This window comes from Kogia breviceps, chromosome 16 (genome assembly GCF_026419965.1).
Source record: "Kogia breviceps isolate mKogBre1 chromosome 16, mKogBre1 haplotype 1, whole genome shotgun sequence".
Lineage (NCBI taxonomy): Eukaryota > Metazoa > Chordata > Mammalia > Artiodactyla > Physeteridae > Kogia > Kogia breviceps.
The window spans coordinates 5,622,303-5,639,529 of NC_081325.1; the positions used below are offsets into that span (position 1 = coordinate 5,622,303).

General features: G+C 52.0%; 1 protein-coding gene across 1 annotated transcript in view; it reads left to right on the forward strand.

Annotated features, from left to right (window-relative positions):
- CDK8 (cyclin dependent kinase 8) overlaps positions 1-17,227 on the forward strand; it is a 176,960-nt gene that overhangs the window by 121,013 nt on the left and 38,720 nt on the right. The window lies entirely within an intron of this gene.

The window sequence follows — 17,227 nt, forward strand, 5'->3', positions numbered from 1 at the left end:
GAAGGTAGTGAGCAGGTAGGGAGAGGTGTAGGATCAAAGTATTTGTTTCATAAAATATTGGGAGACTTGACAAGTTTCATTGGCTGTTGAGGAAAAGCCAGTGGAGTAGAAGAAGTTGAAAATATACCAGAGAGGTCCAATGAAGAAAGGTCTAAGTCAAGGAGGAGACTGCAGGGGTAGAAACAGGGAGAGAACACCTGGAAGGAAGTAGAAGGCAAGCACCGAAAGAGGTCATTTTGCAGGTTTGAGGGCCGAAGCTGAGGGAGTTAGTTCATGGCTGAAGACTCATGTCTCAGTGGGTTTGAAAAAAAGTGAAAGTCGGAATCGCTACGGCAAGGCGTTTAAAGGGAGGGACTCTGTGAATTGACAAGGGCCCAGAAGGCTGGGCTCTATACGTCTATAGTGTCATCTGTCTGTAAAGGTGATGATGTCTCTGCCTGAGCATCGAACTGCCTACGTGTGACGACTAGGAAAACCGATCGTTGGGTCGATCCAACGTTTTCACGTAACAAGGAGGATGTGGTAGAAGGGCAAGGTGGTGAGGACGCTTAGAGATTTGTTAGCAGAGTGGAGCAAGTGATGGACTCCAGGAGCTAGGCTGGATGGAGCCAAGGTGCTAGAAGGGACGGGAGAGGGGCAGGGAGGTTGGAGATTGACAGAGGGTCACGGTGAGCGGGGCAAACAGATGAATCGGTGCAGCAGGACGACAGTAGCTTATGGCCCAGAGCACGGTGCTCAAGTACAGACTTCAGAGGGCAGACGGCTGTGGGCAATGCCAGAGTCCAAACTGTGGCCATGGGAGTGGGAGCCCAAAGCGAAGGAGACGGAAGGTCATGGGCGCCCGGGTGACGATGTGACCCAGGTCTTTCCGTGAGTGTCAGCGTCCCCAGGATGACGTGTGGAGAGAGGAGGGCTGCGGGCCAGCCGTCCAGGCGCCCAGTGAACGGGGACCTCGCAGAGGAGAGCTGCTCGGCTGGGGAACCCCAACCCTTCCATATGCCACCTTGTTGGGAAACTTCACCCTCCTGTATCCCTTCATCTGGCTGGTGGTCTGTATCCTTTAATATCCTTTTGAATAAACCGGTAATCTAGCGAGTAAACGGGTTTCCTGAGTTCTGTGAGCCGCTCTAGCAAACTAGTTGAACCCAAAGAGGGGGCCGTGGGAGCCTCTGATCTATAGCCGGTCGGTCAGAAACACAGGTCACAACCCAGACATCTCCGGGCAGATAGGGTCAGAATTCAGTTGAGTTACAGGACACTCAGCTGTTGTCCAGAGACTTGCTCGGCGGTGTCGGGGGGAAACCTCCCACCCACACATTGGAATCGGGTCCAGAACCTCATGACTTGTGTATCTCTTCGCTAGACGGTGAACTTTTGAAGTTAAGGAGTGTCTTTTCATGCTGTATCCCTAGCTCTTGGAACAATGACAGGCTCTTAGTAACTTGATGAATGAACGAACGCGTGAATAAGAGAATCAACAGCGGAGAGGGAGACCCCGGATTCTGAGCCAGTGGGCCGGCACCTGCCCAGTGTCCCATGAACAAGGCTCTCTGTGAATGTTGTTTCATTTAATCCTCACCGTAACTTCGAGGTCAATACCACTGGCTTCTTAGTTAGTCCTCGCTTTACAAGCAAGGGAACTGAGGCTTAGAGAAGAAAAGTGATTGTCCAAGGTTATACGGCATCTCATTTGCAGAACGGGGCTCTGAACTGTGGCCTGTGAAGCTCTCTGTCTCTTCTGCATCTTTACATCCGGCTCTTTTGAGCCTCGGGGTCTCAGTAAGTGATGAAATGCTTGGAGTTTTGAGCCAGATAAACCCCGGACTCAAATTCCAGCTGTGCCACTTAGGAGCTGCTGTCCTTAGGCAAGTTCCTCAACCTCTTCAAGCCTCAACATTATCTGTACATGGGGGTGATAAGATGGTGGTGCACGTAGCGGAGGGAGAAGCAGTGCCGCCCTGAAGTGTGAGACCTTGTGTTCAGAGCTCTTTGCACAGCGCCTGGCACAGGGTGAAGTCTCCGTACATATTAACCATCGCTTTTATTGCTTTTAAAGGGAAGTAGATTTGGAAATTTTCTTACAACCTAGATCTATTCAAATCCTGGTGAACAGACTCATTAAAAACCAGGGTAGCAAATTATTAAACCAGGGTCGCAAATTATTAGCTCAATGCCAAGCAGATCAGACACCAAGTCACCCTCCCTTCCTCCCCCCTGGGGACAGTGGCACAGACACACTGAGAAACTCTTATTACCCGCTTCGCAGTTTTTCAGATTCTGTTATGACTCTTATTCCTTTCTTTGGAATGTCGTCCTGGCTTCTTTTCACAGAGCGTCACGTTTCTGAGTTCATTCACATTGAGCTGGTAGTGAAAGTCTCCTTAATTTAAACCTTCAATCAAAGAGGGTGACCTGTCCCTTTTGAGCCCCAGATCTTAGGCTCTGTCTTACTTTGAGAACGGAAGTCCCTCCTCCGTCCACTGACAACACTGTTTATCCTCAAAGGAGAGAAAAGCAGGTTTTCATTTATGGGCCAGACGACGTATCATATAGAGTCGAGAAGCCTTCCCCGCTGGAGATCTCAGCAGCAGAGAGCCAGGCGTGCTAGTCAAAAGACACCATTGATGTGACGGGAACAGAAGCCAGTGTCCTCAGCTGCCCTGAGGATGTCTTTCTGGAGATGTTCGTCTGGTCTGACATTTCTGACATTTGCAAGGGAGTCAGTGGGACTGCCGTCTTAAGTAAGGAAGCAGCTGGTAGCTCTCTCCTCCAATCGGCCCTGAAATGGTGTGAAATCCCTTTGCTTTCAACAGCCCACAAGGGGACCCGAGAGATGTGATGTCCTTACAGGAAGCTCTTTTTTTTTTTTTTGGCCATGCAGTGCAGCATGCGAGATCTTAGTTCCCCAACCAGGGATCGAACCCATGCCCCCTGCAGTGAAGTGTAGAGTCCTAACCACTGGACCGCCAGGGAAGTCCCACAAAAAGCTCTTAAACCACAGCTGGGTCCTGGCCTGAGAGCTGCCAAGTGTGTTCTGCTCTGTCCTTCTCTCTGTCTCTCTGTTTTTGTCTTTCTCTGCACCCCCCTTGTACTCTGTGTGTGTGTGTGTGTGTGTGTGTGTGTGTGTGTGTGAACCTACGCTTTAATAAAACCTACCGTGTAGGTTAAATATATTTAGGATAAAATGTACTTCTATCGTAACTCCTTTTAAAATTAAATAAAAATTCGGAAAGGTCAAGGAATGTGTCGTAGGAGTATCAGGAAAGAGCAAATCTCAAACATTGTGTCTAAGAAAAGATGCTTCCAATCTGGATTTAAGGAGTCCAGTCTCCACAGAACCAAGTTTCCCATCTTAGCCTCACATTCTGATGATTTTTGGACTGTTCATTGTCCCCTAAGTAAGAAAACGCAGAGCGTGTTATATGTGAGGTCATGTTCGCTCACACGGTAATGTGCCTTCCTGTCCAGTTCTTCTGGGTTGGGTCCAGTTCTTCTGCTCTCCTGGTGATGGGGCTGAGGGGTCCTATAAGCTCCGAGATCCCACCACAAGCCTTCACATTGACAGTGATGACATTTCTAAGGCATTAGACACAACCACCCAAGGATACAAGAGCTCCTCATCCCCTGTTTCTCCATTTCTAAATCTACCCATCTTCAAGTTCAAAGGCCACCTCTTCCGCGAACTCTTTTCTGAGCTTCCCCAGCTGTAAGGCGTTGCACCTCCATTCTCTGAGCTCTCAGAACACTTTTCTTTTGTGACACGTCACTTTCTGCCTTGCATTAGAGATGTTTGTGAAAGGAAGGAGGAAAACTTAACATTTATTAGGTCATTCATCGCACTAAGACTTTTCATCAGCTCCTTCAAGGTTTACACAACCCTGGGAGGTGTATACTGTTACTCCTTGTTACAGAAGACGAAACAGAGTGGCACTCCGAAATTGAATTCTGACGGCAGCCTTCATATCTGTGCTGTTTCCACCCCATCGCGTGTCACGTCTAACCTCGTCTGGATGGTAACCTCCTTGAGAGTAAGGAGCATGTCTTTTTCATCTTTACACACCTCCAGACTCCTGGCGCTGGGCTCGGCACCCGGCCGGCACTCTGAAGCCTGCGGGACTAGATGAAGGCCGAGCTGGCTGGCTGGCCCGGGCACTGCTCTTTGCCAGCTGCGCTGAGCATGGCAGCTGTGCATTCCAGAGTCACACGTGCTGTACTGACCTCATAGCCCATCCAGCGTAAGTGTTTTTCCCTGCTCTCTGTGTCCTGCTTATGTGTCTCTCTTTGATTGGCCAGCTTTGAAGGAGGCAGACATGGAATCTGCGGGACTCTTTTGTCCAGATCCTGAGCGTAATAATCCACAGATGATTCCTGGGGGTGGAAACAAGTTTTGTGGGGGTTTTTTTTGCGGTACGCGGGCCTCTCTCTGTCGTGGCCTCTCCCGTTGCGGAGCACAGGCTCCGGACGCGCAGGCGCAGCGGCCACGGCTCACGGGCCCAGCCGCTCCGCGGCACGTGGGATCCTCCCGGACCGGGGCACGAACCCGCGTCCCCTGCGTCGGCAGGCGGACCCTCAACCACTGCGCCACCGGGGAAGCCCGAAACAAGTTATTTTTCCACTTGTTGATGATGATTTTGTGCTGCTTTTTGGACCGAGTCTACTTGCATTTCCTCCACCTCATTTTAAAAATTATTTATTTATTTATTTCGGCTGTGCTGGGCCTTAGCTGCGGCACGTGGACTCTTAGTTGTGGCATACATGCGGTAGGGGATCTAGAGCCTCCATCTCATTTTAACAACAGAAATTGTGGGTAGAGTCCACTGTGACATCACTGTTGTATGAAAATTATTAGTGCTCAAGACCCCCAGACTATTACGAGCTATTTGACGACTCCTGCCCTCTCCCGCTCTCCCCTCCCCCTCCCTCACCCCCAGTGGCCCAGAGCCCTCCCTCCGTCTGTGCGCGTCTGAGCAGGCACAGGGGGACACGTCCTGCCAGCCACACCAGTGGTCCTGACTTCCTCCGCCGAAGCTCCCTGCCCTTCCTCTCTGCTGCGTAACTCGTCCTACAAGCTAACCGGGACGAGACGAAGGTTCACGGAATTGCTGCGTTAACCCCTCGCTCCTTCCAGTTGGGCAGTAGCTTTATGGCGCAATTCAATTGAAAAAGTAACTATGTGACTCTCTTTGAATTACGGTTTTCTCAGGGTCTATGCCCAGTAGTGGGATTGCTGGGTCGTATGGTAGCTCTATCTGTAGTTTTTTAAGGAACCTCCATACTGTTCTCCAGAGTGGCTGTATCGATTTATATTCTCACCAGCAGTTCAAGAGAGGGTTCCCTTTTCTCCACACCCTCTGCAGCATTTATTGTCTGTAGAGTTTTTGATGATGGCCATTCTGACCGGTGTGAGATGGTATCTCAGTGTAGTTTTGATTTGCATTTCTCTAATGATTAGTGATGTTGAGCATCCTTTCATGTGTTTGTTGGCAATCTGTATATCTTCTTTAGAGAAATGTAACAGTAATGTAAATGGGTCTTCCGCCCATTTTTGGATTGGGTTGTTTTTTTGTTATTGAGCTGCATGGGTAGCTTATAAATTTTGGCGATTAATCCTTTGTCAGTTGCTTCATTTGCAACCATTTTCTCCCATTCTGAGGGTTGTCTTTTGGTCTTGTTTATGGTTTCCTTTGCTGTGCAAGAGCTTTTACGCTTCATTAGGTCCCATTTGTTTATTTTTGTTTTTATTTCCATTTCTCTAGGAGGTGGGTCAGAAAGGATCTTGCTGTGATTTATGTCATAGAGTGTTCTGCCTCTGTTTTCCTCTAAGAGTTTGATAGTGTCTGGCCTTACATTTAGGTCTTTAACCCATTTTGAGTTTATTTTTGTGTGTTGTGTTAGGGAGTGTTCTAATTTCATACTTTTACATGTAGCTGTTCATTACAGCTCTATTTACAATAGCCAGGACATGGAAGCAACCTCAGTGTCCATCAGCAGATGAATGGATAAAGAAGATGTGGCACATATATACAATGGAATATTACTCAGCCATAAAAAGAAATGAAACTGAGATATTTGTAGGGAGGTGGATGGACCTGGAGTCTGTCCTACAGAGTGAAGTAAGTCAGAAAGAGAGAAACAAATACCGTATGCTAACACATATATATGGAATCTAAGAAAAAAAAATGTCATGAAGAGACTAGGGGTAGGACGGGAATAAAACACAGACCTATTAGAGCATGGACTTGAGGATATGGGGAAGGGGAAGGGTAAGCTGGGACGAAGTGAGAGAGTGGCATGGACATACATACACTACCAAACGTAAAATAGCTAGTGGGAAGCAGCCGCATAGCACAGGGAGATCAGCTCGGTGCTCTGTGACCCCCTAGAGGGGTGGGATAGGGAAGGTGGGAGGGAGGGAGACACAAGAGGGAGGGGATATGGGGACATGTGTATACGTATAGCTGATTCACTTTGTTGTAAAGCAGAAACTAACACACCATTGTAAAGCAATTATACTCCAATAAAGATGTTAAAAGGAAAAAAAGGGCAAGTAAGTATAATGGCGGGAACTCAGACACCGCGGTGTCCTGTTGAGAAAGATGCTTTAGGGCAAAGGGGACTCTCCTGGGGGCCCTCCCGGGGCACCGGCTGCCTGACCGGCTGGTCCCGTCCGCACACCGTCCTCCGCCTCCACCACACTGCACTGGATTTGCGGCAGCAAGTGGCGACGAGCCAAGGTCCCATGGCTGCCCTCTCACCCATCTGAGGCACAGTGACTCACACGTCAGGTTAATAACACCGCTGACAAACAGAAAGGTGATTCCGCCAAGAGCAAGAGTGATCCACGGCCCCCGCGGGGCTTCGGACTCCCCCGGCCTCAGGGCGTGCTGTCAGAGCCCACCAAGGGGCCTCCAAGACCAGGGGGACAGGGCTCCTGCTTGGCTGACTTCTCTACCAGCGACGCCTCTGACGGAGCGACACGCTGCCCCGTCCTGCGCCCCCCGCCCCCAGCGCTCTCTGAGGCCCACGACGGGGCCCCCCAGAGATGCCAGGGCCCGTGGGCGGGGCCGGAGGGGGAGGCGGGCCCACGCTTCCCTGTCCTGCCCAGCGTGGGTGAGCAGGACCCTGCAGGTGCTTTTGCTTTTCCAAGAGCGCCAAAGAGTCTCTGACTCCCTGGGTGTGTCGCTCTGATATTAGAAAATCCTTGCCTTGCCTCCAAATTCCTGCATAAATCCCACCAAGGCCCAGGGTTGATGGAGGGTGGATTTCACGGGCATCAGTGGCCCTGTGCAGCTGTCATGGGATTTCTGACTTCTGAATGCACGTTCATTCCCACGGAGAGCTCCAAGGACATCTAAGCCCTCGGATGTTCCTCCCCGTGTGTCCTCTTTCTGTCTCCAGTATGCAGGCTGTCACGGATATTGTTGCATCTGTTAGGGGCTCGTTCAATGAAAGGTTGTCCTTTTTAATCCAAGCTTAATGCAGCGTGTTCTTGTTTATTTGTATCTATTTATCTGAATCTCAGTGTATCGTGGGATGAAATGAAACACTAAGAAGTAAAATTGGTCTGCGGTGTAACTATGGATAATGCTGTTTCCAGCCTCTTTTTGGATATGAGAAAATTTTTATTTGCGTCAGGTGACCTAGTGAAAAAAAGTGGATGTTCCTGATGGAAGGGTTAGGAACTGGCCAGATAATTGTTAGACATTATAGACAGAGAGGTAGATAAATAGATAGAAATATATATATACATTACCCTTACATTTTATGAGCCTGCTGTATCTATCTATCTATCTGTGTAATTCTAGAGAGATGCTGATTTCAAGTACTAAATGATGGCAGTTCAAAATTTCTTTTTCTTTAAGAAGAAGGCAAACCCAGGCCAGGCCGTGAGACAAAGGAGTGTGGGCTGTTCTCCAAGTGGAGGTGGGGTGTGATCCTGCTGCACGATTAGGAACAGTTGTCGCGTGCTGGCTCCTGGCCCTGGCACCGAGGATTCACCCAGAGGCTCACGAGTTCGGGAGGGAAGCCGGTGGCCAGGGCTGTTTTCAGTGCGGGCGGAGGCACGCCCTGGCCAGGGACGTGCTCACAAGGCAAGACCAATGCCCCAGGGCAATTCCCCCAGCCTGGCAGGGCGGCCTTCGCCAAGGTCTGGCACTCGTGCACTTGACCTTTCAGGGGTCCCTGAGCAGGAAGTAATCCCCGCCCAGCGGCGGCATCCCTGAGCGCGCAGAACAGCAGTGCCGACTCTGCCGGCAGGGTTAAGGGGCCGGCAGCTCTGAAACGTAGCCTTTGAAGCTCTGACGTTTTGAACAGTCTCTTGATCTCTCAGAGGCCTCATTATGAACAAGCGTAAATGTGGTCTTCACTTCAGAGGGAAGATCATCTAATTCAGATGCCAGCCTCAGGACCAGCTGCATCAAATAATCTGGCAAACCTGCTGAGAATACAGATTCCTACCTCCCGTGCTGGATCCTGACATGGTAGGTCCGGAGCAGGCCCTGGGATCTGCGTTTCGGTGAGCTGCTGTACAGCCAGATCTGGGGACACCGGCCTGGTCTAACCCACCCCACCCCCCCACAGAATCCTAGAAATCCCTTCCATGATATTCCTGAGCCAACAGCATTGTTTCTCTTACTGAGCTGAAATCCGCCACAGAGAACTGTTTACCCATCTGCCCTGGTTTACCCCTTGGCACAATAAATGAAAGCCTTCTGAACGTGAGGGTTTGGGAGAACAGCCCAGGGCAGGGGGGTCGGTCGGTTGTGAGTAGGAGTGTGTGTGCATGTGCGTGTGTGTGTACACAAGGATGCACCCTTGCATGTGTTGGGGGATTGGCCAGAGCAGGCACAAGGCAGAGGGAAGCTGACATTTAGAGATCAAATGGGGGCCTGGTACATCCAGGTCCAGCAGCCACCGAGGTTGGAGAGGCTGGACGGGACAGGTGTGCACAAGCCTAGCAGCGCCGACACCAGACCAGCTTATCCAAGAGACTCCATCCGGCGGGGAGAGCCTGCTCTTCAGAAATGCGGGCTGGAAGAGAGAGGCAGGCAGCCAGCGTTGGGTACCAAATGAAGTTAAGGACACCGGTCCGGGGAAACCTCAAAATACCCAGGAGACCTGAGCAGAAGGAAGTCAGCCGCCCCTCCGTGGAGGGAAAGAAAAGGAGCTACTGGCTTACAGTGGCAGAATAGTATCAGAACAGCTTTCAGCACAGAGCTGGAAAAACAACTTCTAGATCCCATTCATTTGTGGGGCAAGGGCGGCCATCAGCACGGGCCCCTCCATTCTCGCGGGGCAGGCAGGGAGTGCGCAGAGGGTTGGGTCTCACTGGGGGCTTCTGGGTGCTTCCTGGATGGGGCTGGCACCACGTCCCCGGGTCTCTAGCTACCTCTCAGTTTTCAAGGACTCTTTGCCACCTTGGTTGAGCACCTTCAGTTAGTGACGCGATATTCCAGAAGCTGTCTAATCAGTGTGGAGCAGAGTGGAACCAGTACCTTCTTTGTTCTGGACACCACTACTAGCTCTGTAGCCCCCAAATCTCCCAGTCAACGTAGCGGTCCTGTAAGCAGACTGGTTTACGCTGACCTTGTAGACGTCTAAACCCTCTAGAACATTTTCACAGAACTTCTCTTAAAATCACATCTGAATGCACGTAGAGACTTTACATTTTTCCTTTTTCAATTTCATCTTTTGGTTTTGACATAGCTTTTCTAGGTTTTGGCGGTTTCTCTGAATCCCGGTCCACCGCCGACATCTTTGCCGGACCCCACAAGTTGACGTCACCGGCGAACTAGATCAGAATGACTGCAGTGTCCCCCTGTAAACTCTTGAAAAGAGTTTGGACAACGTAGAATTGATAGAAATCTTTGTGGTGAAGCAGTATAGAGACCTCCCTCCACCTTGATGTTGAAAATGTAATGTTCTTCCACCGCCTACACAGTTACCCACTTGGGCTGTGGAGCGGGGCACTTCGTCAACGACTCAGTTACAGCGTGTGTCAAACTGTGTCATCATCACTTCTTTACACAGCTGTCTCACTGACCCGGCTGAGTTTCTCCAAGGCGAGGACCATGCTTTATCCGTTTTTGTGATTTCAGTGTCCAGCTCAGCGCAGTAGGCGTGAGGGGTATGCGGTGTGGATAACCCGTCTGGCTGACGTTTCCCCAACTTGTCTAGAGATAAGAAGAAGCCTAAATCATCTTCCTGTCCAAATGAAGACACTCTTCCATCCTGCAGCCTTTCAATCTAGCAAGAAATGTAATGAAGTATGAGGTTAACTGGACACAAGTGAATTCCCCAGAATCATTCATTCTTCTCCTTAATGTACACGAAACGTTGGCTTAATAACATGACATCGGTTTGTTAATCTAACCTCGACATATGTTAGTGCTCAAGGTCACGCTCACTGTCTGCGGTTTGGTGTCCACCTTGTTCTTGTCCCCCCGACCCCGCCAGTAACCTTAGTCCTTTGCCTCTCTCACCATCCCTGTGATTTCTCAAAGACTCCTGTCTCTGTGCCTCCAACAAGCCTCCGCCTGGCTCCCCAGAAGGTCCTCACTTGGACCTGCCTATCTGACTTGGTGGAAAGCCCTCAGTGCCAGGTGCCTATTTCCTCTCCTTTCTTCGACCCCACTTCCCTGTTCACCAGGACTGGAAGTGGGTCTCTGGGGCCAGGTCTGGAAGTAGGGGGTGGGGATGTTGCCTGGGGGCCTACGCCCTCTCATGCGTGGCCTGGGGCAGGGCCAGGAGACACGGAGAGGGGCCTGCAGGGCACTTTTAAACACCCCCCCCCCCACGCCAGGACTCTTGAATGACCCTGTGGGGAAGAGGCCTCCACAAAATCACGGAGACTGGGTTTCCTGCTCACGCTGGGAGGGGGTAGGAGGAGGCTTGATGTGATGGAGGAAACTTGAAGAAAGTGGCTTGTCTCCCCTCACGAGCATCTCAGAGCTAATTTACACCATCTCGTAAGGCTTCCTCCCCTTCCGGCTTTACGAGCATTTTCCCTGAGAGAGAAGACAAAGGGGAGAAAACTAGGATTGAGTATTTCTGTCTTCTCCAAGCTCTCTTCTGCCAGCAGGCCACTGGCCAAGCACAGTGTCAAGGATTCCAGGCTTAAGTACTTCCTGAATCCAGTCTCACAATTTGCATCACTCTGTCCCGCAGGTCCATTCTCAACTGTATGCTTTGATCTCACGCATTCACTTAACAAACATTTACCGAGCACCTGCTGTGCACCTGCTGTATACGCTGGTGGTTCAGCCCTGAACAAAATGGGGGTTAAAACCCCAGAAACCTAATCTCATCTAATGGATAAACAAGGCAAACAAGTAAATACTTGACGTGTTGGGGGCGATAACTCGGTGGAGGAGAGCACAGCAGAGGGGGGGCACTGGGTGCTGGATCTCGAGGCGCAGGGCAGTGGAGATTGGAAATAGCCCATCTGGGAACAACTCACGGGGAGGTATTAAGTCACCTCACAGGTAGGGGAGGTGGGGGACAGGCCATGCAGGTGCCTGGGGGGAACCACAGACCTGGGGTACAACACACTTGCTTGTTCAAGGAGGCCAGAGTGACTGAAGTAGAGAATTGAAACATGTCCCAGTAAAGTTAGAATTCCCGAGACCCTGCTGGCATCTCCTTCTCTGTGTCAGAAGAGACTACCCTGAACTCTGGTGCAGGAGTGCTTCAGGGGCCATGGAAGTAAGTGGCTAGGGCTCTGTCCCACTCTCGGCGGCCCCAGATGGCTTTCTGAGTTCTTTTTTTTTTTTTAATAAATTTATTTATTTTATTCATTTTTGCGGGGGGGGGGCTGCATCGGGTCTTCGTTGCTGCGCGTGGGCTTTCTCTAGATGCAGTGAGCAGGGGCTACTCTTTGTTGCGGTGCATGGGCTTCTCATTGCAGTGGCTTCTCTTGTTGCAGAGCACGGGCTCTGAGCGTGCGGGCTTCAGTAGTTGTGGCTTGCGGGCTCTAGAGCACAGGCTCAGTCGTTGTGGCGCACGGGCTTCTCATTGCAGTGGCTTCTCTTGTTGCAGAGCACGGGCTCTAAGCGTGCGGGCTTCCGTAGTTGTGGCTTGAGGGCTCTAGAGCACAGGCTCAGTAGTTGTGGCGCACGGGCTTAGTTGCTCCGCGGCATGTGGGCTCTTCCCGGACCAGGGCTCGAACCCGTGTCCCCTGCATTGGCGGGCAGATTCTTAACCACTGCGCCACCAGGGAAGTCCCGGCTTTCTGAGTTCTTGATGGCAGGCCATCCACTGTCATTTCATTCATTGATGACACACTTAACTACCGAGTGCCCCTTGTACAGCCACGAACTAACATTCCCAGCCCTGACCTCATGTGTGCTTGACAATGCCAAAAATACGAAGAATTGTTCTGATGGAGGCCACAAGGGGTGAGGTGGCACACAGAGAGGTCTAGGTGGCTTCTGGTGGGAAAAGATGCCCCAACCCCTCTTGGAAAAGGGACAGGAAGGAGTGGGCCAGGCAAAGGGGTGAGGAAGAGCTTTGCGGCGGATCATGCCCAGGACACCAGGGGGCCTGCACATATTCCAGGCACTGCCCGAGTGGTACCAGATGTCCAGAGCGGGTGATGGTGTGGGGTTGCTGGAGGTGGGGGGATGACAGGGGGACGAGAGTGGCCTGGTCGTGTCTGGCCCTATCACAGAAGACTGCAATATGAATAAAGCGGATGTCACCCAGCAGTGTGACAAGAGGAGGGACACAGCAGGGGAGTGCCATGGCCTGATTTGCCCTCTCTGATGACACAAGGGGAGCAGATTGGAGAGAAGCACGACAGCCAGCAGCAAGACCCGTGGGAAACGAAGGTGTCCCGAATGGTGGTGTCCCGGGGCACAGACAAGCGGACAGACTCAAGACGAGGCGCCCGATTGGCCGGTCTTGGGTTGACGTGTTGTCTGGCGTGAGGGGGAGGGAGGGGCAAAGATGGCACCCAGGTGTCTGACTTGGAAACAGCGGGAGGTGGAGGTGCCATTGCTGCTAACGGCGTATCTCTTCCAAGCCCTCGCTTGTAGCTCAGGTTTCTTGGAAGCCCAGTCAGAGGATTCTGACGCCCAAGACCTGGGGAGGGGGTGTGCTCTCAGGAGAAGGCAGTGAAGGGAGGAGGGCCGGGTTGGTGAGAGCTCGGAAGGCTGTGGTCTCGGCTGGGAGCCCCGGGGCAGAACCGCACAGAATTGTTTGCACGTGGAGGCAAAGGGCACCCCTCTGTCAGTCTGTCATTGGCTGTGGGCTGCCTGGGGGAGGGACGGTGGTTGCTTCTAATCCCCTGGGGTGAGTTGGATCTGGTTCTGCCAAAGACAAGTCTCCCAAGAAGGGAGCACCTGTGAGTCCCTAGCAGCCAATATTCCTGGGGGCTGGAGGGAACCGGGGGCCCTGGTCCAATAAGAGGGGCCTGGGAGGCGCGTCCACTCCGCTCCCAGGCTCTTCTGCTCTTCCGTTGGCTGGGAGACCAGATGACCAAACTGACTTGAGGGATGTCATGGCATGTATGTTTGTGTTCCCCCCAAGTCTACATGTTGAAATCCTAACCTCCGATGAGATGGTTTTAGGAGGTGAGGCCTTTGAGAGGTTATTAGGTCATGAGGGTGCAGCCCTTGTGAAGGGGATCAGTGGTCTCATAAAAGGGACCCCAAAGAGCCCCCCACACATGTGAGGACACGAGGAGTGTGCAGGCTGCAACCCAGAAGAAGGCCCTCATCAGAACCGACCGGGCTGGCATCCTGATCTCGGGCGTCCAGCCCCCAGAACTGCGAGAAATAAATTCCTGCTGTTGTAAGCTGCCCAGTCTGTGCTACTTTGGTGCAGAAGCAGGGGATGTACCAGAGCAGAGCGGGTAGCTCTCACTGGGGGCCCGACTGACGTGCTAAGGAGCGCTTTTCAAGGCTGGCTTTAGAAATCGCTGTTCCTACTTCGGATTTTTCTGCTTCCCATCCAGCTCTTGGCTGTGTTCGGTATGGTTGAGTTTGCCGAGAAGGTGAGTTCTGAGGAAACGAGCTGTTGTCTGGGTCCCCAACAGACTGTCCTGCTTTTAGGGTGCAGGGTCGTTATGGGGGAGTGGGGGCCCCCGCGGCACAAGTCCCCAGAAAGCGCCGTTCCCGGCGTGGTCTATGGGGACAGCGCCCCCAGGAGTCGGGCGCCAGGACCTGCGCCGCCCCGGAGGGCGGGGCAGGGTCTGGACTCGCCCCGCGGGGGGGCGGGGCGGAGGGGTCACTGGGCGGGGCTGGCTGCTCTGCCCGCCCCTCGGCCCCCCCACACCCTCCCCCACTGCCTCGTGCGTGGCCGTGACCTTGCCTCCAACTGGGCTGCGCTCTCTCACTGCATCACTGGGCCGTGTCCAGGTTGCCGTGGGAACCAAACCGGAGCCTGCGGAGCGGCCGCAAACTGAACCACTTGTGCAGGGAGGGCAGGATGGGAGGGACCCAGCTCTGTGCCAGGGGCGGGGAAGATGGCCTCGCTCCCTCCCCGGCCGGGGTGGGAGTGTCACGCACCCCGGCGTGTCACGCGCGGGGCGGGGGCGCGCGGAGAGGAGGCCTTGGGATAGCGAGGCTGGAGTATCCTGCATCCGCGCGGCCACATCCCCCCGCCCGGGTCATCGCCGGGGCCCGGCCGGCGCCGCCCATCCCGAGATGCCCGCTTCGGGCGGGGCGGGGGGCGGGCAGGAGGCAGGTTACCTCTCCCCGCAGCACCCCGCGTTTGCGGTTGGTTCCCAGGGTCCTCTGGCATTCGGGGACCACCGGCGACTCTGCGTCTCGCCTGAATGCCTCATCTCTTTAAGTTCAGTCTAATTACCGCCTTTTCAGTTCACCTGCACTGACCCCGCAATATACACAAGAGCTCAGTCTGGTAAACACACCTTTCGTCTTTGTAACTGGTTTCTTTTGTGGGCTCCTTTTCATGCGCCAAAACAAGAGATTTTAAAACAAACAATCAAACAAACAAAACCTCTTGTAATACGTAATCACTGTAGAAAAATTAGATAATACAGATAAGCAACAACCAGAGATACGATTAAAATAATCCAAATCTTTCCACCCAGGGACCACCACAGTAATATTGGTTCCTGACTTTTAAGGTAAATATGTATGTCCTTTTTAAACAGATTTCATTCACGTTATACATATGGCTCTTTGTTTTCCCAACATATATATGCTGACCATCCTTCCCAATAAGTAAATACAGAACTGTAATCCACGGTATCTTTTTAAATGGCCGTATAGGACTCTTCTGCCACTATAGACAGATTCAGTGTGTTTTCCAATTATTTAAGAGGTTTGGATGACTTTTGCTGCTCTAAACAACACTGCAGTGAGTAATCTTGTGCGTGTATCTTGGTGCACGTGTCTGCTTATTTCCTAAGAGCAAACTCCCAGAAAGGGAATAACATAAAGATTGTGTATCTTACGAAGACTTTTGCTGCATCTCTCTGGATTGTTCCTTAAGTGTACCTGTTTATGGTCCCTCCAGTCTGAGAAGGTGACCATTTTCCTCACACCCATGCCAACACTGGTTATTATTCTTTTAATTTTGTTCCAAACCAATATATGAAAAATGCATTCCTGTAATGTTTTCTTCCATTTGTTTGATTACTCACGAGATTTATCACTTTTTTTTTTTTTTTTTTTGCGGTACGCGGGTCTCTCACTGTCGTGGCCTCTCCCGCTGCGGAGCACAGGCTCCGGACGCGCAGGCGCAGCGGCCACGGCTCACGGGCCCAGCCGCTCCGCGGCACGTGGGATCTTCCCGGACCGGGGCACGAACCTGCGTCCCTCGCATCGGCAGGCGGACTCTCAACCACTGCACCACCAGGGAAGCCCGAGATTTATCACTTTTGACACTTCTTGGCCATCTGTATTTCTTATTTCATTAAGTGCCTCTTCACGACTGCTCTTGGCCATTTTCCCATTTGGGTGTTACTCACTCTTTGTTGATTTGCGTAAGCTTCCTACAATCAACGTTCACACACGCCGCCACCCAGAGCACACTCCTCTTCCTGCAGCTGAGAAATTCCTGTGTGAATACTCTGGTGGAGCAGCTGTTGAAGTCAGGTTCCTTCCACAGGACCTTTAAAGGAGAGCGGTTGCTCCTTGGATGCATGGGGTGGAGCTGCGAGGCTCCTTGTGTTTCCTGCTGAAAGTGGTGCTAACGGAGAGGACCGAGCCTGCGGGGGCAGCAGACACAATGTCGGACCTTGGCTGGACACCAGCCCTGGAAGCTGTGAGGTGGGGAGGTCGACCGTGCTGTGCTCACTTGTGTCGGCTGCGCTAGAGGTCCCCGGGCGGGCACCATCAGCATCGCTCAGCAGCCTCCTTGGCGATGCAGATTCCCAGGCCCCAGCCCAGGGGACTTGTCAACGCTTGTAGGACTTGGTAAAATATACAGACGTGGTATTTACCATCTTAACTGTTTTTAAGGGTACAGTTCCGTGGCGTTCAGTATATTCACATTGTTGTGCAGCCGTCACCACCGTCCATCCACAGAACTTTTCGTCTTCCCAAACTGAAGCTCTGTCCCCATTAATTCTCCCTGATCCCCCCAGCCCCTGGCAGCCGCACTTCTACTTTCTGTCTCTATGAATTTGCCTACTCTGATACCTCAGATAAGTGGAATCGTACAATATTTGTCCTTTTGTGTCTGGTTTATTTCACCAGGCACAATGTCTTCAAGGTTCATCCATGTTGTAGCAGGTGTCAGAATTTCCTGCTGTTTCAAGGCTGAATAATATTCCATTGTATGGATGGACCACATTTTGTCGCTCCGTTCATCCGCTGATGGAACTGCCTACGTTTTTTAAAATATTTATTTTATTTACTTATTTATTTGGTTGCACCAAGTCTTGGTTGCAGCAGGTGTGCTCCTTAGTTGTGGCCAGTGAGCTCGTTAGTTGCGGCTCGCCGGCTCCTTAGTTGTCGCATGGGAACTCTTACTTGGGGCATGCGTGTGGGACCTAGTTCCCTGACCAGGGATCAGACCTGCGCCCCCTGCATTGGGAGCACGGAGTCTTAACCACTGTGCCACCAGGGAAGTCCCCTGACTACATTTTTAGGTGCAAGACACACAGAGTTCCCTGGGGACGGGATTCAACATAAATTGTAATCAGCATTTCTGGGATGGGCCTCGGGCCTCTGCAGCAAGCTCTGGACCATTTGCCCTACAAGCCAGGCCAATTCTTCATCCGCTGTGTCCCGTCACACTTGTAAAAATAAGCCAC